This window comes from Sciurus carolinensis, chromosome 7, assembly GCF_902686445.1.
Source record: "Sciurus carolinensis chromosome 7, mSciCar1.2, whole genome shotgun sequence".
Classification (NCBI taxonomy): Eukaryota; Metazoa; Chordata; class Mammalia; order Rodentia; family Sciuridae; genus Sciurus; species Sciurus carolinensis.
This window is the reverse complement of record NC_062219.1, coordinates 96,150,965-96,174,016: the sequence shown is the minus strand read 5'-3', so window position 1 is coordinate 96,174,016 and position 23,052 is coordinate 96,150,965.

The following is a 23,052-nucleotide window of genomic DNA, read 5'->3' as shown; positions in this document are numbered from 1 at the left end:
CCTTTTTATAATCATACTTCCTGTTGATTCTATTCCCTAGAGAACCTTAATACACATATCTTTATTATAACCTGAAAAAATAAATGTATAAAATTCTAGAGATGTGCAATTTATCATGGTATGCATGGCATATTTATCTTTACCTATCTCCTTGTTCTGATAAGCAATCAAACTTAAAAATTAAAAGGGGCTTCCTTGTTTATTGGACAGGTGGCAAGCAGGGGTGCTCACATTGAGGTCCTGCTAAGTGACCAGAAGAACAATAGAGAAGTTTCCTGAGGGTTGTTGACGATAACAGCAATTAGTTGAGTATCACTAAATCAACAAAATAGAAACAAACAATTTCATTTATTTTACCTGCTGTAGACTGAATTGTGTTCCTCTGATTCATTTTTTGAAGGCCTAACTCCCATGGTGATGGCATTTTGAGATGGGGCATTTGGGGAGGTAATTAGGGTTAGATAAGTACATGAGAGTTGGAGGCCCTCATGAAGAGATTAACACCCTTATAAGAAGAGGAAGATAGCATGTTTCCTCTCCATCACATAAGCACAGAGGAAAGCAAACGACTGGCTATAAGTCAGTAACAGTGCTATTAATTCCAATTTACTTATAATCATATAAAAAGACAACACTTGTACATCATAACCTTCTGGATTCAGGTGCAAATACATTCTATAAAACCCAGATCCTCAGTGGTCAGTCCTGAAGCTAGACATTGCCACAATGAACTCTGTTTGACTCACATATTTGTTTGTAAGTTGACTTGGTTACCAATATTAGAAATCAAAAGATCATTATCCAAAATTCATTTTGAGCCATATAAAATCATAAGATATGACAAAACTTGACCCATATTCTGAGTTTCTTACAAAACATGCAGCTGGACCTGAGTGACATCCTCAGCGTTTGCTGCCTGAATTTTCCAACTCAACACTCGGTACCCACCACTTTGTTTTCTCTCTAACACACAAACCAAGTGTGGATTGTTGTCTATCATTATATTTTTACCTGCTGGTTTTCTTAGAATACAAAAACATTTCTTTGCATTCATGCCTGTATCAAAGGTGGATAAGTGAAAGATGGATTTCCCCACAGCTTCTATGGAAAATGAGACAAGAGCACTTCTTTGTGGAAGTAAAAAAATATTCCTACAAGTCATGTCTCCGTTATAGGCATTCACCTTAAGACACCATTATGAACATAACCCACTGTAAGAACTATAGACCTTTGTAAGGAAAAAATATATGTCATTAAATAAAACTCAAACGTTAACAAAAAGGATGAGGTATCAAAAGGGGTTTGTTTGGGAATGTAGTCATACTGCTATGAAATGTATTTACAAAGCTGGTTGTCTTGTCTACCTCACAATAAAGGCACCCTCAGCCCAACCTCCTACCCCCATCCCCATTCTTCACTGGCTTTGAGTTTGCAACTTCTGCTTCAAACAAATACAATTACAAAAAAATGTATAATAAACTGTAAAATACAGCATACTACATACTGAAGTAAAAAATTGTTTTTGCATCTTTTTAAATAAAAATTTTCAAGAAGTTGCAAGTTGATTAAAGAAAAGATTGCAAAGAACAAGAAATTACATGCAATTGCCTTCCCCAGGTTTCCAATATACCTGCATCCAAAAATACCATACTAGCCTGGTATTTCTCTGGTTAATAGCTATAAATCACACAGAAGTGATGTATATACTTTTAGATGCTTGATAAAGTTCAGCGACCTCACAGCAAACGTAGGAGGGATTTAAACAACCAGCTATTTCAAACAGGTTGGTGGTAAACTTTGTCTCTCATCCTAGACCAGTACAAAGCTATTTAAATAAGGGCTGAAATAGGCTTCAAAATTGATTTAGAGTATTCCAGACAAGTACCCTTCATGGCTTGATACGCTAGGAACACATTTCTAACATTTGGTCTAATGGTAGGTAAGTAAACACCCCAAGACCTAAGAAATGAAGAAGAGTGAGGAGGAGGAGGGGGAAAAGGAGAGAAAGGAGAAGAGGAGGAGGAGGGGAAGAGGAAGAAAGAGAAGGGCGGAGGAGGAGAGAAGGAGGTAGGGGACTCAGAGCAACAACAGGGCAAAAGTCAGAAGATGTTTTAAGCAGATGAGAATTTAGTCCATGGAAGTGTTAATGCCAGCAGGTCATGCTCAGAACAGTCTGCCCTGGAACCAACTCAAAGCAGAGGCTGCTGAATTTCTGGCAGTTCCAGGGAGTGTTGTAATCCAAGGCTGCCCTTCCCAGGAAGAGCGAAGGACAGGGAGTTAGTAGCAAAGTTCAAGCAGGTAGAATACTGGTTCCTTCTGTCTAACATCATTCAGATTAAGTGCAGAATAGAGATAAAGGATGTATTATGTAATTTTCTTTTCTTTTTTTTTTTTTTTTTTTTTACTGTTTGATGTAATGAAGACATAAAAAGAGGCTTAAGGAGATTCTTCACTAAGCAACAAAATCATTAAAAGTTCACCTTGATGTCATAATACTACCCAATAATTACATGGCTTGTTTATTGCAACTTTTTAAACAGGACTGTATCCTTGCAAATCCAGCAACCTCGTCATACAAAGCCTGATGTGACAGAAGTTGTTGGTGCTGTCTGACAAAAACCAGGACTAACTCTGGAAGCATAACACACTACCCTCAAATTTAGCAGCTTAAAAACAACCATTTTATTTTGCTTACATATGAGGTATTGGTATAGCAGTTGGGCAACTGCCTTAATACTCCTTCATGCAGTTGCAGTCAGATATTGGCTGAACTGCAATTATTTGAAGTCTCAGCTGGACTGGATGTCAAAGATCCCTGGCAGTTGGTGCTGACTTCCAGCTGGAAGCACAGGTGTGGCTTTAACCCAAGCTCCTGCGCACTATCTCTCCATGTGTCTGCTTGTTCTCCCTGCCTAGCCACTGGAGGCCAAGGGCAGTGTCTCAAAAAGGAGACTCTGAGGAGCACAGGGAGGCAAACAGTCCAAGAAGCCAGGAGAAGTTGCACAGTTTGTTCTAACCTCGCCTTGGAAATCACTCAGTATTACTGGCACTGAACTTTATGGGTCAAGGAAATCCCTAAGACCAACCCAGATTCAATGGAAGGGAAATTGAACTCCATCTGTCTATACAAGGAGGGTCAAATAATTTGTTACCATATTAATCCCTCATAAACACCTTTCCATCATTATTCTGTAAATCTATAATTGCATTTTCTACCTTTATTGCATTACTCTCTCTCAACAAAATTTGGAAATACATATCCCTTACTCAGAAGCTATGGCTTTTACTGGAAATCCTTCCCAGTAATCAAGCCTAGAGGTAGGGAAAATAAGTTTTCTTACTTATTTGTTTGTTTCTCACATTCATCCTACTGTTTTGCAGTCTCAAAACTATTGGAAGAGCATTTGTCATCCATAGTTTGTGATAAGAATGCTGGTTTTGAGCTAAAATTTAATATATAGAATTTCAGTTAATCTTCCTTAAAGAAATAACACACAATGTTTCTTTAGCTTGGAAATCAGTAAAGATAGGCAGCAGACTCTCTTTTGTTACATGCTGTTCTAGTACACTTGTTTTTATGTTGTCTCATCCTAGTTAATCTCAACTTACTGCTTATAATAAAAACTCATAATCAAGTTCTTCTTTGTTCTCATATAAAAAGATGTTTCTGATCTCTTATTCTTTACCAAGAATAAAAAGATGTTCATGCTTTTTTTCAAAATGATAAAATTGGTTGCAAGCTCTTCCTTGATGGTTAATAAAGCATTTAAATGCACACCCAGAACCAGGTGCCTTATTGAAAGGAATTAGGGTTCAGCATGAAAATGAAGGGTTTCTTTGAAATATACCTGTGGGCCCTTCTCCTCATCTGCGCAATCTTAAAAAATATTTTTTCATGGTTTAAGACCTGGTTTTGTTTTTAAATTCCTTTTTGTCTGCAGAGGAGTGCTTGGCAGAATCATTCACTGACTGTTTTTTCTTCAGTTTTATCAACAAAATTTTCCTTCCTCTGTCATACTATCATATTCCTCCTCCTGCCTCTTCTCCCCCTCCTGCCCTTCCTCCTCCTCCCCCTCCCTCCTCCTCTTCTCCTACTTGTTCTTACTCCTTCTACTGTATTTCATACTCCTTTTCCCTCTTTAGGATTTTGGATCACTGAACTGTTTTTGTATCAAAGGTGAAATAACAGAGGGAAAACTAAACATGAAGCTTTATGCATCTTTCTGCAAGGATTTATGGAATCAAATACACAGCTATTAACTAAACCCACCTAAATTAGAAGAGTCCCAGCTTAGCAGACAGTTGTTTAAATAAAAAGACTAGAACAGAGGGGGGATTTTAAAGGTTAGTAAATTATTAAGCTAAAAAATATTTTAAATGTATAATAGATTATAGCAAATCCACAGTAACAGAAAGATTAGTGGTTGCCAAAGACTGGGGGAGGCACACTAGGAGAGTGCTAATGGATACATGGTTTCTTTTTGGAGTGGTGGAACTAAGGTCCAACTCTTCATGCTGTTATTGTCCCTAGTTAATTCATAGGTCCTAAGGCTAATTCTAAAAAAAAATTCTAAATTTCCATTATCAGTCCTAAATAGGTTGTATCACACTATCCTAGTGGGGTTGTGAGAGGTAAGTAGGAAAGAATTGTTCTGAGGAACAAAGAGACAAAAATAATCCCAAACTGAGTGCTGCTTTGCCACCCCCATGTATGGCTCATTCTGAGCACACAGATGATCATCACTTCATTCTACTCTGAATATTCAAGAATTTAAACTTATTCCCTCAAAGGGAACTGCAAAATCAAACGCAATCTTGGGGGAACAGTTAAGATGCTTATTGGTTCATGAACTAGAAAGTCCTAAGGTAAAATGTGCTTCAGATCCAGTTTGATGCAAGAGTTCAATGATTTTATCAAAGCCTTATTTTTTCCCTCTCTTGGTTTTACCTTCTGTGGTGTGAGTTACTCCATGCCACGACCTCTCGACAACACAACAGTTGCAATGATTCTACTCTTACAGTCACATTATACAACGATGCAGACAAAAAAGCAAATGTCTTCTAGTTGCACTCTCAAATAGTTCCAGAATTACCTTTCCCAGAAATCCATAGCAAATGCCCATGTGCCTCAATGGCCTGACAGGACACAAGAGTTTATTTCTGCCAATCCTTACAGCCAGAGAAGTGCTAACCTTGCTGCTTGGATTAGTCAACCCAGGCCTCAGTCACTCACTGCATCAAGGGGTCCAGGCTTAGTAGGATTGATTTAGGTCAAATATGGTCCATTCTGGGCGATCAACTGCTTTCAAAGCACATAAGCAGGGATTTTTGCACAGATAAATATTTAAATGCTCCTAGGCAAAGAAAGGGAGGTAGTAGCCGCTGACAAGATCATATTCGCTATCATTGACCAATTCTTTCCTGCCTCAACAGAAATAAAAGCATACTTCAGTATCCACAGGGGAGCGGTTTCAGGACACCCACCTCTTATAGATCCCAAATCCATGCATGCTCAAGTTTATTATATAAAATGATGCAGTACTTGCATATAACCTACACATATCCTCCTGTGTGCTTTAAATCCTCTCTAGATTATTCATATTATCTAATACAATGTAAACGTTCTGCAAATAGTTGTTATACTCTAGTGTTTAGGGAAAAGGAAAATAGTCTATCTGTGTGCAGTACAGACGGAATTTTTTCTCCAAATAGTTTTGATCCTTGAAAGGTTGCATGGATGAATGCAAAACCGATGAATACAGGTCAACTATCTGGAAAAGTAGATAAAGGGAAGTAGGAGGTATGATAATGATTTCTTTTCTTTTTTAAGTAATAGAATATCAGAGCTAAGTGGAATCCTGAAGGACACCCAGTCTGAAATCATCCGGTTGGTTTACCCATGTTTACAAAGTCTAAATCATCTATTTCCTATTAATTCATTCACTCTTTGGCAATTTTTTGTTGAGCACCTGCTGTGTGCCAGATACCTCTCCAGTAATTGAAGGTATAGGAAAGAACAAACAAAGCAACTCTATGTCCTCATGAATTTCACATTTTGGTTGGGGCCTTTTCCCTAACATCATTACTCATACTCTCTTCTTAAAACAACCCCAGACAACACAGAAATGAGAATTTTTATTGTCCTCTATTTCTTGTCATCTATGAAATCTTCGTCTACTACCATCTTAAATCTTGGTGATAGTAATTTAGGTATTATTAGATATAGTAATTCAAATAGAACCCTTGGAAAGTGAATCTTTAGTCTTGTTTCCTTTAAAGTATCCTATTTATACATGAAATATTAGTAAATGCTTGGATACAATAGTTATTCAAAGATTCTCTCATCTAAAGTTACTGATTTTTGTTTTGTTTTGATTTGGGATTGGGAATTGAACAAAGGGGCACTTAACAACTGAGCTACGTCCCCATCCCTTTTTTGAATTTTGAGACAGAGTCTCACTAAGTTGCTTAGGGCTTTGCTAAGTTGCTGAGATGGGCCTTGAACTTGTGACCTTCCTGCCTTAGCCTTCTGAGTCACTGGATTACAGGGATGCACCACTCCTCCTGGCTAAAGTTACTGTTTTGAATCAGACACTTGAATATAGACACAAACTGGAGTAATAGTAATAATGGCTTGAAAATTAGGACCCACAATATATGAGTTTTCTAGTCATATTAATATTAATAATTCTCACATATACACCTTTTTCTCTATATTCTAAAAAATTAAAAGAAAATGACTTTGGAATTAGTTGCTTTGGAAAGAAAACTGTATGCTATATCCATCTTCTTGAACTCAAGGCACTGCTTGTTTTTGTTATTAACTTCTGCAATCATGATGAAGATCCTTTAGGGGGATCCAAGATGGCAGACTAGAGGGAGGCTGCATTCTTTGTTGCTCTGTAACTTGGGTTTTAAGCAGAGGATATCTGTTTCTCGGGATACAGTTTTGCTGCTTATGGATCCCCTGCTGTCTACCCCACTTGTCCACTGCGATCACCTGCAGTCTACCAGCACATCGACTACTTTTTGAGAGCAGATTGCTCACTGACTGGTGCCTATCATCTGTCATTTGCCTGCCTCTTGTCTGCCTATCGCCTGCCTTTCACCTACCTATCACCCACTGCCCGAGGTCCACCTGCCAATCCTATGCTGGTAGCCAGCAAACTGTTGCCTGGAAGTGTACTGTCACAGTACCTGCAGGTTTGGTTACACGTGGCTGCTGCCATTTTGAGACAACAGCCAGGGCCTGCAGGACTCCTGGCCCAACTGACCACGTTCTGCCGCCAAGACCCCTCACCTTCTACAATCACTTTATAACTCACAGCATTCTTGGAGTCCCATGCATCTGTTACTGTCCTAGACTGGGCAAAGTTGTTTCCTTCCCCTCTGGAAGGCTTGAATGTGAAACTGAAGATGTGTGAGAAGGCTGCAGTTAAGCAGGAGTAAGAGGAAAGGAAGTTTAGAGTGTGTAGAAAGAAAGAGATGAGAGTCCAGCTTAAACATGGGTCCCATTCATCCCTCATTGGAGAAGCACCCTGATAATTCATCATTGGGAAAAACCACAGGCTTCAGAGTCCTAGAAATCTCAAATAGGCTTATTTGATTTACATTTTAATTCAAAATCAAAACTACTTCCATTTCACAGTCTCTCTTTTTCCAGCTACCTCTTACCTATGAAGTTTTTAACTTCCCCACAAGGAAGATCCTACCTAAAACCTGGCAAGCTATGTACTATCTATTAGCTGGCTCCTCTGGGTTGCCCACAGAAAGCCAAGCAGCCTACTTTCCCTTCTGAGACAACAGCCATCATGTCATAATCATACAGGTGTTAGCTTGATGATCTTGCACTTACTGTGTCCTGTTGAAGGAAATGTTCTTCCTTTGAGTTATCCACATGGCTCCCTCCTTCCTGAGCAAGCCAACTCAGAAATTGACTTTAGTGCATTAAATGTTTATGAGAGGGTGTTCTTGAAATTAACACCTGTGGAAGAGAGAGAAAGGATGTAAGTTCACCAGGGGTAGCCCAATGAAATGCAAAGAGTCAGTCAGGTAGGTCCAGTGTTGTGTTTAGACAACTCCCCTTTGATCAGTCATTGAATATGGGCTACCTGCAGGGTCAGCATGTCTGTGAAAGGCTCTCCACAGCTTCGACAATTCCTGAAGGCTGACATTTGAGACTGTCTGTGACAGCTGTCTAAGATCTGCTGCAGAAAATCCTTCCATGAAAGGGGATCCAGACAGCATATCACTGCATCTACACATCTCTCACTTCATAAAGATATCTCTCAGAGAGGCCTTTCTGATCACTTTTTACAAAATCAACATCCCCTTCCTAGCCCCCAAAGAGAATTCCAGTCTTCTTTCCCCTTACCCTACTTTATTTCCACTTAACATCTTACATATTTATTTACTCAGTGTATATCTCCAATCCCCAACATACCTATACACAGACTAAATGTAAACATTTAGTCTTAGATATTATCCAAAATGATTTATTGACAAGATTAAAACCAGAATTCTGATATAAGTTGATATTGTCTATGGTATGATCCACCAAAGATGCCCTGTAGCACCAATAGAAAGAACACAAACAAGGCTGTTCTGTGATATATATGTAGGACTTCCCTGAAAGCCCCTCAAGGAAAATACAATGTATGTATTTTCTAGGGCTGCTGCAAGAAGGTACCAGATTGGGTGGTTTAAATAACAAATTAATGTTCTCAAAGTTCTGGAGGAATGATGTTATCTGATCTAAAATTCATTCACTCTTTATCCTTTCAATGCATTTTCTTTGGTCACTAACCAATACAACCCCCAGTGATCTTGGTACTAAGGTTAGTTTTGAAACAGGGTGTCACTAAGCTGCTGAGGCTTGCCTCCAATATGTGACCCTCCTTTCTCAGCCTCCCAAGTACTGAGATTACAGGTGTGCATAATGGCACCCAGCTCAACTTTAAGCATTCTATAGTTCCAAACATTTCATCTGCTTTCCAACCAGAGAGAAGAGATGAAGGAAAATTTTCTCATTATTTTCTGTGTTGGTCTGCTAGGATTATTATAACAAAATATCACACATAGACTTGGTGACTTTAAAATAACAGATACTTATTTTTTACAGTTCTGAAGACTATAACTCTAAGATCAAGGTGTCAACAGGTTTGGTTTCTCTTGAGGTCTCTCCCTGGCTGTCTTCTTCCTAGGTCTTCATTTTGTCTTCCCTCTATGCATCTTGGCCCAAGTTCCCTCTTCTTGGGTGGGCTGTGTAGTTCAGTGGTAGAATATTTGCCTGGCATGCATGAGTCCCTGGATTTGATCCCCAATACTGAAAAAGAAAAAAATTCCTCTTCTTAAAAGGACATCAGAAATGATGTAATCAATACCAAAGAAAACACATATAAAAAGACTCTGTGAACAATAAAGATTCAGACTCAGCCTCAGGGGGAAAAAAAAAGGACATCAGTCATGTTGGATTAGGGCCCACTCTAAGTGACCTCCTCTTAATTTATTTACCTCTTTAAAAGGTATTTCCAATGCAGTTACATTCTGCAGTAAAAAGGGCTAACACTTTCATAAATGAATTGAAGAGGTATATAATTCAGTCCATGAAACAATCGGCTAAGTTTCGGGGTTAACAACAACAAAAAATGCTAAAGTTAATTCATGCACCACAAACCCATCCTAAAATAGATGAGCATGAGTTCATAGGAAACCTCTCAGAAAGCTGCGCTCATGTGAAAGATAAGTGACAGCATCCAAGTAAAGGTGTGTCAGGCAAGAAACTAGAGAGCATTACAGGAGTGCCTGGTCTTTTGGCTGTGGAAAAATTTAATGTAGCTTCAAGTTAACACTATAATCCTACATTCTAGACCAAGATGCATATTGAAAGATGATTTACTGTCCAAGACATTGTATTGAAGAATGTTTCCAAAACGTTATACTAGCCCTGAGTGAATAACTTCTGGACAACTTGAGTTAGTGATACCTATCATTACTAGGAGAGTGGTGGAGAGGGGCAGGGAGCTCAGGTCCTTAGGAAGGAAGCCCTGAGTGGGTTCAGCATTTTAGAACTGTGTGCTGAGTTAATGTGTCAGAATGTGGACATGTTGCTTTTTGCTACCTCCTCCCCAATCAAACCTGCAAAGTCCAAAAGAAAGGCTCAGATGTATTTAAGCATCTCATCTATTTTTTTTTTCATTTTAAAGAAGACAATATTGGTCTTTTAAAATTGTTTCTCTTAGAGTTTGACATGCTTCAGCAAAACCAGAATCCCTTGGGGTACTTTTTATAAGCTGATTCAGCAAGACTCTCCAGAGTCACTGAATGAGATTCCCTACGGGCAGAACCCAGTAATCTGCTTTTGCAACAAGCTTCCCAGCTGATTCTTATGTGCAGTAAAATTTGAGGAACATTCTTTTTAGAGTTGACCAAGATCACATATTCAACATATTTACTTTGGTGGATATATGGGGAAGAAGGGAGATTCTCCTTAAGGTAGCAGGAAGAAAAAAAAATTATAATAGTTTTGTATCTAAGGCATTTATGATTTTCAAAGTACTCATAAACACATTAATTCAAATATCATTGTGGGTTGCTAATGTCTACCACAAGACAACTACAAAGCTGAAAGCACAGATGACAGTCGGACTTCATCTTCCAGGTAAGACACTCCTAGTCAATGTTTTTTTTATCAGTGTAAGTCTACAGGTCAAGCAGTCAAACAGATGCCAAATAGCAGTCATCACTGTACTCCTAGGTCGGTTTGCCTAATTTCCATGGATTCAGTAGGTGAGGAGACAATGAGACTGAATGAATTCAAACAGTGTAGAACTTGTGGCACAGCTGACAACCTGAGCTCTGTGTTCACACACAGCCCAAGTCAGAGATTCAGAGGTAGCCCAGTAGATGCTACACACACACACTGTAGGCATGGATCACAGCTGATAGACCCTAGCTTGGAGAGCCTATAGTCTTTTAAAGGAACTGATAGCTAATCTCACCAACCACTCATATAGAGAGAAACGTTGTCTTCATTATTCCGATCAGATAATATATCTGCCTTCTGACTCAGAGGGAGATACTATCTTTATCACCCTGTACTATCTCCAAGGAGGGAAGGAAAATAGTTTTACTAACCTGGAGAGGGAGCGAATCTGTTCCCTGCCCCAGAACAGCTTTGTAAATGTCCTTGAACAAAGCTGTGAATGCTCTTTGCTCCAAAGTCACCCAGAAATGCCAGAATTATCTCTCAACACTACATCTTAATATTCTTAATATTTCAAGTGAACCCAGATGTTAAGAGAACTCAAACTTGTCTTCTTTTGCACACTTCAGAGAACAGAGCCAGCCATTTAATGCTTTTTACAGAAATAAGGGTACAGCTCAGTGGTATATTACATACTTAGCATACACAAGGACCTGGGTTCGATCCACAGCAACCAAAAACTAAATGCTTGTTATAAGATGAATACAGGCTTCAAAATTTTTCAATGGTATATCCTATTTCTCAAGCAAAATCTTATAAGGAGCCCCACAATGTATAAAAGCAGATAAAAATGGAAGAGATAATGAGATACAATATGAGCTGAACTTCTCCTTAATCCCCTTTTCTCTATCTTCCTGAGTTCAATTTGAGCCCAGTTTGGCCTCTGAGCATTCTCAAAACCTCAAAACACTATAAAAATCATCACTGTAGCCAGGCATGGTGGTGCACACCAGTAATCCCAGTGACTCTGGAGGCTGAGGCAAGAGGATTGCAAATTCAATATCAACCTCAGCAACTTAGTGAGGCCCTGTCTCAAAATAAAAATAAAAAGGCTATGTGGCTCAGTGGTTAAGCACCTCCAGTTTCAATCTCCAAAAAAAAAAAGATCATCACTGTACTGAAAGAGTGGTTCTTGTTTAAAAATTACTAGCCCTCCTCAGCATATTTGTAAGTTATTGGGCTATAAGAAATGGGTCACATAGGTATGGATAATTTGAAAATTCCTCTTCTGACATCAGTAGTGACAGAGGAAAAGCTGGTAGTTTTAATTAGTCACAGAGGCAACTAGTTTAGGATCTGTTAACAAACATGTTCAAAGATGGACTTAAAAACCATCTCTATACCTGATTCATTTACTTATTCACTCATTTATTTTATTGAGCAAGATACTGATATTGATAACCTACCAAGTACCAGACATCTTAATGTGCAAAAGTTAGGATGTAGTGCCAGCCAAAGGGGGGAGAAATAAATAGAAGCAAATACTACATAGGCAAAAAATTGTATAATTTTCATAATTACAAAAAGTACCTACATGTGCCATAAGAGGATGGAACTTGTTTCTATGACATTTCCTTCTAGCCATTTTTTTTCTGCCTAAGATAGTTCCCAAGCACATGTGCAGCAATTCTTTGTGTTGGGGACCAAGAAAGGTTTGAGGGACACTGACTTTAAAAGTATTGAGTTTCATAAACTGTAGATACTTTATAATCCTAAAATTGTTTAACTGGCTAACAAATGTCACATCAGGTGTTTTTTTCATATTAATAATATCCAGCTGCTTTTCTGACAAGATAAATTCATGGTCACAAATAAGCAATGCACTAATTGCTCCTTGGGGAAGTTTGGAAGCTTGATATTGAAAATAAACACCTTTTATCATTACGAATGATAATAATACCTATTACTGTGTTAGTGCACTATGCGTGTGTTTGTGTGTGTGTGTGTGTGTGTGTGTATAATTTAGTTAATTCTCAAATGGCTTCATGAGTTAAGTACTATCTTCTCTTTGCAAGTGAGAAAAGAAAGGGTCTATATTATAGTACTTGGTAATTTGCCCAGCCTGCCACAGATCCTGAGGCAGAGTCCAGGTCTATTCACCCCCATTCCCAGGCTCCTACCTGATCTGCTCCAGGCCTTGAAGAACAGGCAGCTAATGTCAGAGCCTTGTTGTCCACCCTTCCTTTCAGCTTTTCTCATAAGAGGAAATGCATTATTTTTTTTAACCAATAAACCCTTTCCAAGCTTTCTTCAATGATGTCTAGAGAAATATGAGAATATATATGATCAAGGCTCTAAGTTTTCATTGCTATTTTAAAAGAGTCTCCTGCAATAAAAAAAAAAAAAAAAATGTGAGCAAACAGGTAGACTTAAATCTTGACAAACTTTTGAACACACTAATTTTGATCTTTATGCTGATAACAGAAAGTTTTGGGGAAGTCACTTAAAAATGAGTTCTGTCTTCCAATTTTGAAATGAGAAGATATAGCCAATAAGTGTAGCTGCCACCAGAGTGGATATAGTTATATTTAATTTCTGCTAAGGATCATTAAAATAATATTGATATACTACTAAATATTTTAAATACATTAACATAATATTATATTACTATTTTTAAAATATAAACACTTCAGGAATATTAAATGGACAATAAAATCAATTCATAGTATATTTTAACTAATAATGAATAATAAATGAATATTCTTTCTCTATAAAATAAATTTTTCATGTAATATATTTCAAAATTCTCCTAAAGATATAAGAATATCATATTTATATAATTTAAGGTTTTGCTAGAAGTATACATGAATAGCCTGGAATAAGATTTCTCTTTAATTCAAAAACTAATTAAGCTTATATTTATTTTTAGAATAAAAATAATTCAACAAATGCCTTCTGCTCTGAAGTCCTTTTTGTTGCTAGACTGGCCATCTGGGTCTTGCTTTAGAGGGGAAAACCATAAAACAGAACTTTATTGAATATAGTGTAACATAGGAAAAGAAAATACTCAAACACTTGTGCAGAAGACTCAATCAAAAATAAAATATTTGGTTTGAAATCATCACACAACTGTCTATAGAGACTGGTTCACTAATGCTGAAAGAAAATAACACCTCTATCTCACTTCCAGTTAGACAACAATTATATCTCCTTTCCACCTGTTTTCTGGTAATCTATGTAAGGTTGAGAGTGGATAGGCAACAATAGAGAAATTAAGAAAGAGGACCAATTTCTAAATAAGAATGTGTGATACCTACCACCATAAGCCAATGGATCGTCTCTGGAAGAGATCGCTGACAGATGTTGACATAAGACAAGTGACTTTATTATTACCAGCCACACAAAAGATAAAAGGAAAGAAATTTTTTCCTTTCGGTCAGTAAGGTTAAACTTAACCTTACTCCAACCAGAGTTGGGAATTTTTCCAAATGTATAGTAATTAGAGTTCTCTAGAGAAAACAAAACCAACAAGAAGGTAGACAGATAGAAAGATAGAGATCTGTAGAAAGGGTTTATCATGAGGGATTTACCAGGTGCCTATGGAGACTAAGAAGTCCCACAATCTTTTGTCTGTTAACTGGAGGCCCAGGAAACCTGGTAGTGTAATCCCTATCCTGAGAACCAGTCTGGAGGACTGAGAGGCAGGAGTATAGATATCCAAGGGCAGAGGACAGTTGCCCAGCTCAGAGAGAGTAAATTTTCCATTTTTCTGCCCTTTTATTGTGTTTGTGCTTCAAATTGTTTGAATTTGGAAAATTCAAATTCAAGGGTGAATCTTTTTACTTGGTCTCCTGAATCAAATGCTCTCATCCCTTCCATAAACACCCTCTCGGACACATCCAAAAGTAATGTTCACAAGCTATCTGGGCTTCCCAGGATTAATCAACATCTTCCTCTTCTGCAAATGAACATGCTGAAGGAGTTTCCCTGGCTGAAAACTGAGAGGCCCTGCAGACCCCAGGCCTCTCAGCCCATTCAGGCCTAGGTGCCATGAAGTCAGTCATACAGTTCTAGCAATTCTTAACTAAGCTGGGAAACCCTAGGGCTTTTCCTCAAAACACACCAAAGCAGAATTTTAAAGGAGGTCCAAAGGTCACCAGTAAACTCGTTTATTATCCCCTCAAATCCTACACTGGAGTAACAAATTTGAGAATTGCTTCTTTCTTTTTCAATCAAATCCAGGCCAATTATTATTAAATATGAATGGGAGAAGACATCAGAGTAAAAAGCATTTCAGTTTATCATGAATAATCAAGAATTCCCTGAAACTGGGCACAGTGGTGCATGCCTGAAATCCCAGTGGCTCAGGAGAGTGAGGCAGGAGGATCATCAAGTTCAAAGCCAGCCTCAGCAACTTAGCAAAACCCTTTCTCAAAATAAAAACATTTTTAAAAGGACTGGGATGTAGCTCAGTAGCAAAGCACCCCTGGAGTTCAACCCCCAGTACCCCCAAAAAAGAATTCCCTGGATACAGTATAGGGATGGCTTCCTAGTTGCAATAGAGAGTTCCTAATAAATTGCTTATAAACTGTATTTTTACAAGTGTCAGGTACCAGTGTGAACTCACAGTATAAATTCATATATATATGAATTTATATATATATATATATATATATATATATATATATATATATATATGTTTGTCATCCTCTTTGAACCCCACATTAGTATGTAATGATTTGGTATCATTTTCATTATATTTTCCTCCTATATTCTATCTCGCCTTCTTTCCCCTAACTAGCATTTTCAAACTTTATGAAATATTTATTTTGTAAATGTGGGCGTGTGCACATCACTAAAACCACACACACCCTGTGAGAGGCTAATAAGTTCAAAGAAACCTCAGTAAAGGTGTTGCCAGCCAGTTCCCTTTTCTTGCAGCTGTTATATGAGTTTAAACTACCTTTATTTTATTAGTCTAGGACAAGTTAATTGCATTGTTTCCACAAACTAGAACATGTTGTTCATAGTAACTACATGTGAATTCCTTTGAAAACTACAATAATTATACAGTGGCTTTTCATCTCCCAACAATCAGGTGATTAACTATTGTTACTTGTTGAAAGCTGCGAGTGAACTAAGTATCAAGGCAGAAAGTTCTGACAGGGCTCACGAGGAAAAGGACACCCTTTTGTCCTGTGTCTTAAGAACTTTCTTTTTTAAGGCTAGTGATTTTTCCACATGGTTCTGCTGAGATGGAAGGGATGGCAGTGGCAGTAGCAGCAGCAGCAGCAGCCTTGACATTTAAAGTCAACCACACACAAGCAACAAACCTTTCCCAGGCATAGAACAATGTGTGCCCACGGAAGACAATAACAGTGGTTGCCCAGTAAATACACGTCTATATAAAGTTCAGTAAACACATAGGTGTAATGACTTGAGTTTTATGTCTACAGACAACTTTAAAATCATACTTCAGGCTGAGTACTTCTGAGAAATGATTACATTTTGAAAGATGTTTGAAGTTATATAGCCTTCAGAATTATGTCTCATAAAGTCAAGAAAGAAGTGTCGTTTTTGCCTCAAGTGCTGATTTGGCTTTGAACTTCACATTTTACAGAACATTCTGCTTTGGGTTACATTTATAGAAGTGAATACCCTGGGTACCCTTTATTAACATTTCTCCAATGTTTTATGATCCCCTCTTTTCTCTCTCCAAACCCTTTCCTCAGCCCTTTCAGGTCTGATGAAAAATTGATATATTTTGTCATCACATTGTTTTTCCCTGAACTTCTGCCTCCATTAGCTGCTTCAACAGAAATGACTTGTTAGGAGAATGAGGTAACAAAGAACCCCCACAACTGGGTTGAAAATAAATGAAAAATATTTTTATTACAAAACTACTGATAAGTAAATCAAAAGTGTAGAAAGCAACGAGTATGAATTTCTTACCCAAATTTTATAAAATGCAAACAGAAATCTGACTCTATTTATTAACTGCAAACTCCATCTTCTTTCCCTTTTCCACAACTCTTCAGTTTGGATGAGAGAAATATTCCTTAGATTCCAACCCAAGTACTTTGGGGTTGACATCTCTGCTAGATGCTCCAAGTTTCCAGTCCAATAATTTAGTTCCTGGTATCTCATCCAGGTGTGGAAAAGTTTAGGACATCTCTTGAGACAGTCACTGGGTGTGTTGAATCTCAAGTCTTTTTTATGGAGGAAAGAAACTCCGGCCTGGAGAGGAAGAATTCCCTCTTGACCTTGCCTGTGCAATGACTGTGGGCCTCTCAGCCACCTCCTTTTAACCTCAGTCATTGGAAAACAAAACATGAGCCTGTTGGCCTGACATGCCTGAGACCCATGAAAAATCACTCTTTCTGATTCAGGTATCAGTTCTTTTATGATTCATTTTCAAGTGACCCTGGGGATGATTTCTGACATTTTATAAATTGTGACTTTATAAAATGAAAATTTGTTTTCAGAGATAGTTTACGTTTTAACATTAGAAAAAGTGAGTCATTGTATCTTAGATGTCCGTGGAACAGGGAAAGAGAAGGAATCATCTCTGTGGCTTCTTGGATCTTCATATTTACCCCCAAAGCAACCTATAGCAATTTATCACTGTAAGTCCTATAAATTCACTAAGATCCAATGTAAAATATGTAGAAGATAAACAGAATATATGTATGTATATATGTAGATGTATATATGGATATATATCTCTATGTAGATAGATATGCAATGAGGAGCAAAAGAAATGAAGAGAAATAGTGAAACAGTACTAGAACAAATGTCTCTGGCTTTGTGGTTCAAATTTCTGACTGTAATCATAGATCCACATTTGGATGTGTTTGAGAATCAGCATTCCACTGACTACCGAAAGGCCTCTGATTCAATTCCTAAAGAGAATTAGCATTTGAAGATTTAAAAATCGCTCTGCTCTACTTCTAAAGAAAGTGTGTCACAAGCAAAACCTTTCACTTTATTTTATTTCTATTGCCTTTTTACATAGAATCTGTAGATTCTAACTTTATTATTTAGAGTCTGGTAACAAACATCTGACCTTCCACTTAAACAATATCAAAAGAATGTTCTCAAACAAAATACTTGCTGAACGGGTACTGACTACTGATTTCAATGTTAATAATTTCTACTTCTGTTTTAATGTCTCATTACAGTAAATATTGACTTGGAAAGCACTATACTAGATATCTTGTGAATTATAGATTTTTCACAAACCATGAGTCTATAAAACACAATTATAATTATAGTTTTGTTTATTGAAGCACTTACAAATGTCAGGTTTTGTATTAAGGCTTTACACGGATTATATCATTCAATCCCACATTAACCCCAAAAAAGTACTATTTAATCGCCATTTTATAGATGAGGAGGAAAAGAGACTCAGAAAAGCTGAGCAACTTTGCAAAATCTCCCCATTAGCAAGTAGCAAACAGAGATTCTTTTATGCCCACACCCTATGCATTAACATTCTACTGCAGATAAACTGCCTCTTCTCAAAAAACTAATGATGAGGTTAGGATAAGAATCAAAGGGAAAATTAAATAAATACTGCATAAGCCTGAAAACAGGCTGATAAATTCTTAAATCAGCAAAGGGTTACATGTACAGTTACAAAAGGGATATTCACAGGTAGTCTTGCAATTCCTCCTGTTTTAGTTATATGGCTATCCAACACATATTACTCAGAATTTTTCTGGAAAAAATTTTAAGTTGTCAATAAATCTTTTATTTTATTTATTTATTTATATGTGGTGCTAAGTATCAGACCCAGGGCCTCACACATACCAGGCAAGTGCTGTACCACTGAACCACAGCTCCAGCCACTTATTTAGTATTTTGCACATATATGAATTCTTTCCTCAACTAGATTCTTAACTTACTGATGTTGTTTCTATTTTGAGAACCTGCCATAGCAGTTAGTACAATGATACTTACATAGGAAGTGCTTTGTAAGTATTTGTGGAGTGAATGAGGGAAGGAATTATGGGCAATTAAGACAAGGGTGCATACAGCTGTGTAGCATGGTTATATGCAAAGGAGAGGAAAGAGGTAGCAAAGGTAGGTAAGTGAGGTAGCAAAGGCCTCGATGAGGTATATGAGGAAGTAGGAGCAGATTCAGGAAATAGGTTATAAGCCAGGTATTTTTTAGAGTGCTTACTATGTGAAGTGCTTAGAAGTATTAAGGCATTTTCTTTTTTCAACAACCATCCTATTCATACTAGATAAAGGCTCCATAAACATACATTAGAGAAAAGATAGCCTCTTCAACAAATGGTGCTGGGAAAACTGGAAAACCATATGTAGTAAAATGAAATTAAACCCCTATCTCTCATCCTGCACAAAACTCAACTCAAAGTGAATCAAAGACCTAAGCATTAGACCATAGACCCTTGGCCTGCTTGAAGAAAATGTAGGCTAAACTCTCCATCATATCAGCTTAGGAACCAGTTTCCTACACAATCCTTCTATAGCGCAAGAGGTAAAATCAAGAATCAGAAAACAGGATGGTACCAAACTAAAAAGCTTCTTCATAGCAAAGGAAACAAGAACATGAGCAGAGAGCCTTCAAAATGGGAGAAAATCTTCACCATCTGAACCTCAGATAGAGCATTAATCTTCAGGATATACAAAGAACTCAAAAAACTTAACACCAAAAAAACAAATAACTTGATTTAAAAAAATGGGCAAAGGAACTGAACAGACACTTCACAGAAGAAATACAAGTGATCAACAAATATATGAAAAAATTGTCAACATCTCCAGCAATTAGAGAAATGCAAATCAAAACTAAGACTTCATCTTACTCCAGTCAGACAGTAATTATCAAGAATACAAACAACAATAAATGTGGACGAGAATTAAGGGAAAAGGTACACTCATATATTGCTGGTAGTACTGCAGATTGGTGCAACTACTCTGGAAAGCAGTATGGAGATTCCTCAGAAAACTAGGAATGGAACCACCATTTGACCCAGTTAATCCACTTCTCAGTATGTACCCAAAGGACTTAAAATCTGCATATGATAGAGATGTGGTCACATCAATGTTTATAGAGCTCAATTCACAATAGCTAAGCTATGGGAATAACCTAGGTGCCCTTCAACAGATGAATGGATAAAGAAAATGTGATACATCTACAAAATGCAATATTACTCAGTCATTAAAGAAAAATGGTATTATGGCATTTGCTGGTAAATGGATGGAACTGGATACAATCACGCTAAGTAAAATAAGCTAATCCCAAAAACCCAAAGGCCAAATGTTCTCTCAGTTATGCAGATACTAATTCACAATGGGGGGTCAGTAAGAATAGAAGTTCATTGGATCAGATAAAGGGGAATCAAGGGAAGGTAGGGGAAATGGGAATAGGAAATACAGTAGAATGAATCAGACATAACTTTCCTATGTTCGTATATGAATACACACAACCAGTGTAACTCCACATTATGTACAACCATAAGAATGGGAAGTTATACTTCATGAAGGTATAATATGCCAAGATATGTTCTACTGACATGTATATGTAAAAAGAAAAAGAAAGGTAAGGGTATTAATATTATTATTTATGTAACAACATTTTAAAGTATCTTGTAAGAATTTGTCCGATATTGTTTATTATGCCATTATCTTCCACCTCATTGTATTAGTTTTCTATAGCTACATAATAAATTATGACAAAATTAACACATTAAAAAAAGTTCCTACAAGGTAGGCCCTATTATCATCTTTACTTTACGTATGAAACACAGATAGCTAAAGAAATTCACATCACCGGGCTAGGAAGCAGTTATGTCAAGAACTCAAACAGTTTTGGGCTCTGCCCTTGTCCATATCCAAGGATAGTATAAATATCCACATGAATGGTAGGAGCTTAGAAAAACAAAGATTCAAAGATTAAACTAAAATCTTTGTTAGGAATATTAGAAAGTTATACCTATGCCCAACACTGAGGAAAAAATTAGAATAGGTAAGGCCTAGAGGAAAAATAGCAGGTGTGCTATTTTTTCCACATTTCCCTTGAGTGGTTTGCAGAACATTCCTTGGGAGGCATTTTAGGAAAGGAGGACTACAGAAGATTGACCTGGAGTGAGAGGGTGTTGATAATAATAGCAACAACAATAGACTTTAGTGTAGTTGTTCGTATTTGGGGGGAATTATGTTTCATGCACATAAATTCTAAGTTCAATGGCTGACCTAAATAGATAACTTGTTTCCCATATGCAAAGAACTGTTCGCCACAGTTCAATAAAGTTATGTTCCCCAGCTTGGTGTGGTGGTGTGCACCTATAATTCCAGCTATTTGAAGACTGAGGCAAGAGGATTGCAAGTTCAAGACCAGGTTGAGCAATTTAGAGAGACCTTGTCTCCAAATAAAAAATAAAAGGGGCTGGGGGTGTAGCTCAGTGGTAGATTGCTTGCCTAACATGTTCGAAGCCCTGGGGTCAATCCCTAGTACCACAAAAATAAACTTAGAAAGTCATTAAGTTTCTTAATTTTGAGAGGAAAAGACTGACACTTAGTTTTAAGAACTTGACAAAGATCTCTTGCCTAGCTAGATGTACAAAGGTCAAAGCCTCATCTTTTGACTTCTTCTTGTCAGGTAGACTGAAGTTCAAAGGAAATACAGTCAGAGCCTCCCTCCCTGTCTGGCAGCACAAACTACAGACCCCCTACTCAATCACTCTTTACCTCACCTCTGTTGTCATTTGCAACAAAGCACTCATCCCAGTTGCTTAACTCTACATTTTATTTTCTATTTGCTTCCATTGAAACATAAGCTCTCTGTAAGCAGCATTTGAGATTAGTTTTCTTTTTTTTTTTATCTCTGATTATTACCTCCACAATGTCTGACAAGCAATAGTCTGTCAATCAAGGTTTGTTGCAGAAATGAGCAAAACCCAAACCCCCAAATCCTGAAGTCTCATCAATAGCCATGGCCGTGGTTGCAAAAGTATAAGACAGGAGAGCAATGTGCTTGTGTGGTTCCTCCTCCTCAGAGTTTTGGCTGTGAGAGAACTGCTCATTTATAAGAGTTAATGTGGGCAAGGAATGAAAGAAAACAAGAAATATTTGGGGAACTTTATAGGAAAATCTTCCCAACAGTAGTTTGGGATAAGTAGTACTGGGGAGACTGCAGAGCAACCAAAGAGAAATAAAAAGCAAACTGGATAACAGCAGTACTCCAAGGTCATTCAGTTCTTACCTGAGTTTTTATGTAGAATTTATTAATTTATTTTGTTAGCCTCTACCTCAAACATATGCTTTTAAAAGTTCATGTTAAATATAATGCCTTCATAATTTCCCACCTAGTGCCTTATTTTAGGAATTAAAATACATATGTTTGTGTAAAAGTAAATCAAATCTGCTTTGTACACACATTCTTTCTGTGATTATTCCTGTCACAGTCAAAGGTAAGTCAGTTCTGGTTGGTTGGTTTGGTTAGCGATCTGTCCATACTCTGTATACCATTTGTAATATATGGACTTTTCCTTTATATTTTTGAATCATAATAATTTTCACATTAATATATGGGCATAAGTGGTCTTTGATTGGAAGAAAGCCTTAGGAGTTTGCATAAAAGTTGAAGAGCCTGCAAGAAAAAATATAGTCGGTAGGTTTTGTGCCCTGTTTCCCCTGTTCTCCAACTAGCTACAGCGGAGATGTTGGTTCTCTTAATGAAAAGCAGAGTTAAATCTAGGTGTGTCACTTCAGACTCCCTTCAGTCTTTGTCTTATGCCAACTGGACACCTGTTAGTGCAATAATTCTCAAAGCTCTTCTGTCATAAAGGTTACGATATCTGATAGTCTATCACTCATTCTATTCCAATTTATGTAACTTCTGTGACAATGAACTTCAGACACAGGATACAAATAAACCTTCATTTCCATTGCCAAAAATGCATAAAAAAGGAAGGTAATATAATATACTAAATCTGTTGATAAACAGGATTGTACCTAATGATCCTTGATGATCCTTCAGGATAATATACAGAGAGAATATGATAAACAATCAGGACTTTTGAAAAAATATGATATATCAAGAATTCTTCCCACACAAAAATCATCAATATTGCTGAACCTTCAAAAGAGGGAAAAAATCCTGACGTTTGTATCCTATTAAATTCCGTCTGACAAAACTCACTATTGTTTTCACTTCGGGAGAATTTAAGTCAAATCAAGTTCTGTAGTCTTGAAACTCTATCCCTGTAATACAAACTTAGCCATAAATTGTCTCTAGTATCTAAACAATAAGGACTAAGTAATTATGAAATAACCCCAACTAGAATGAGATCTATACCCTAAAGCCAATGATAATTCAT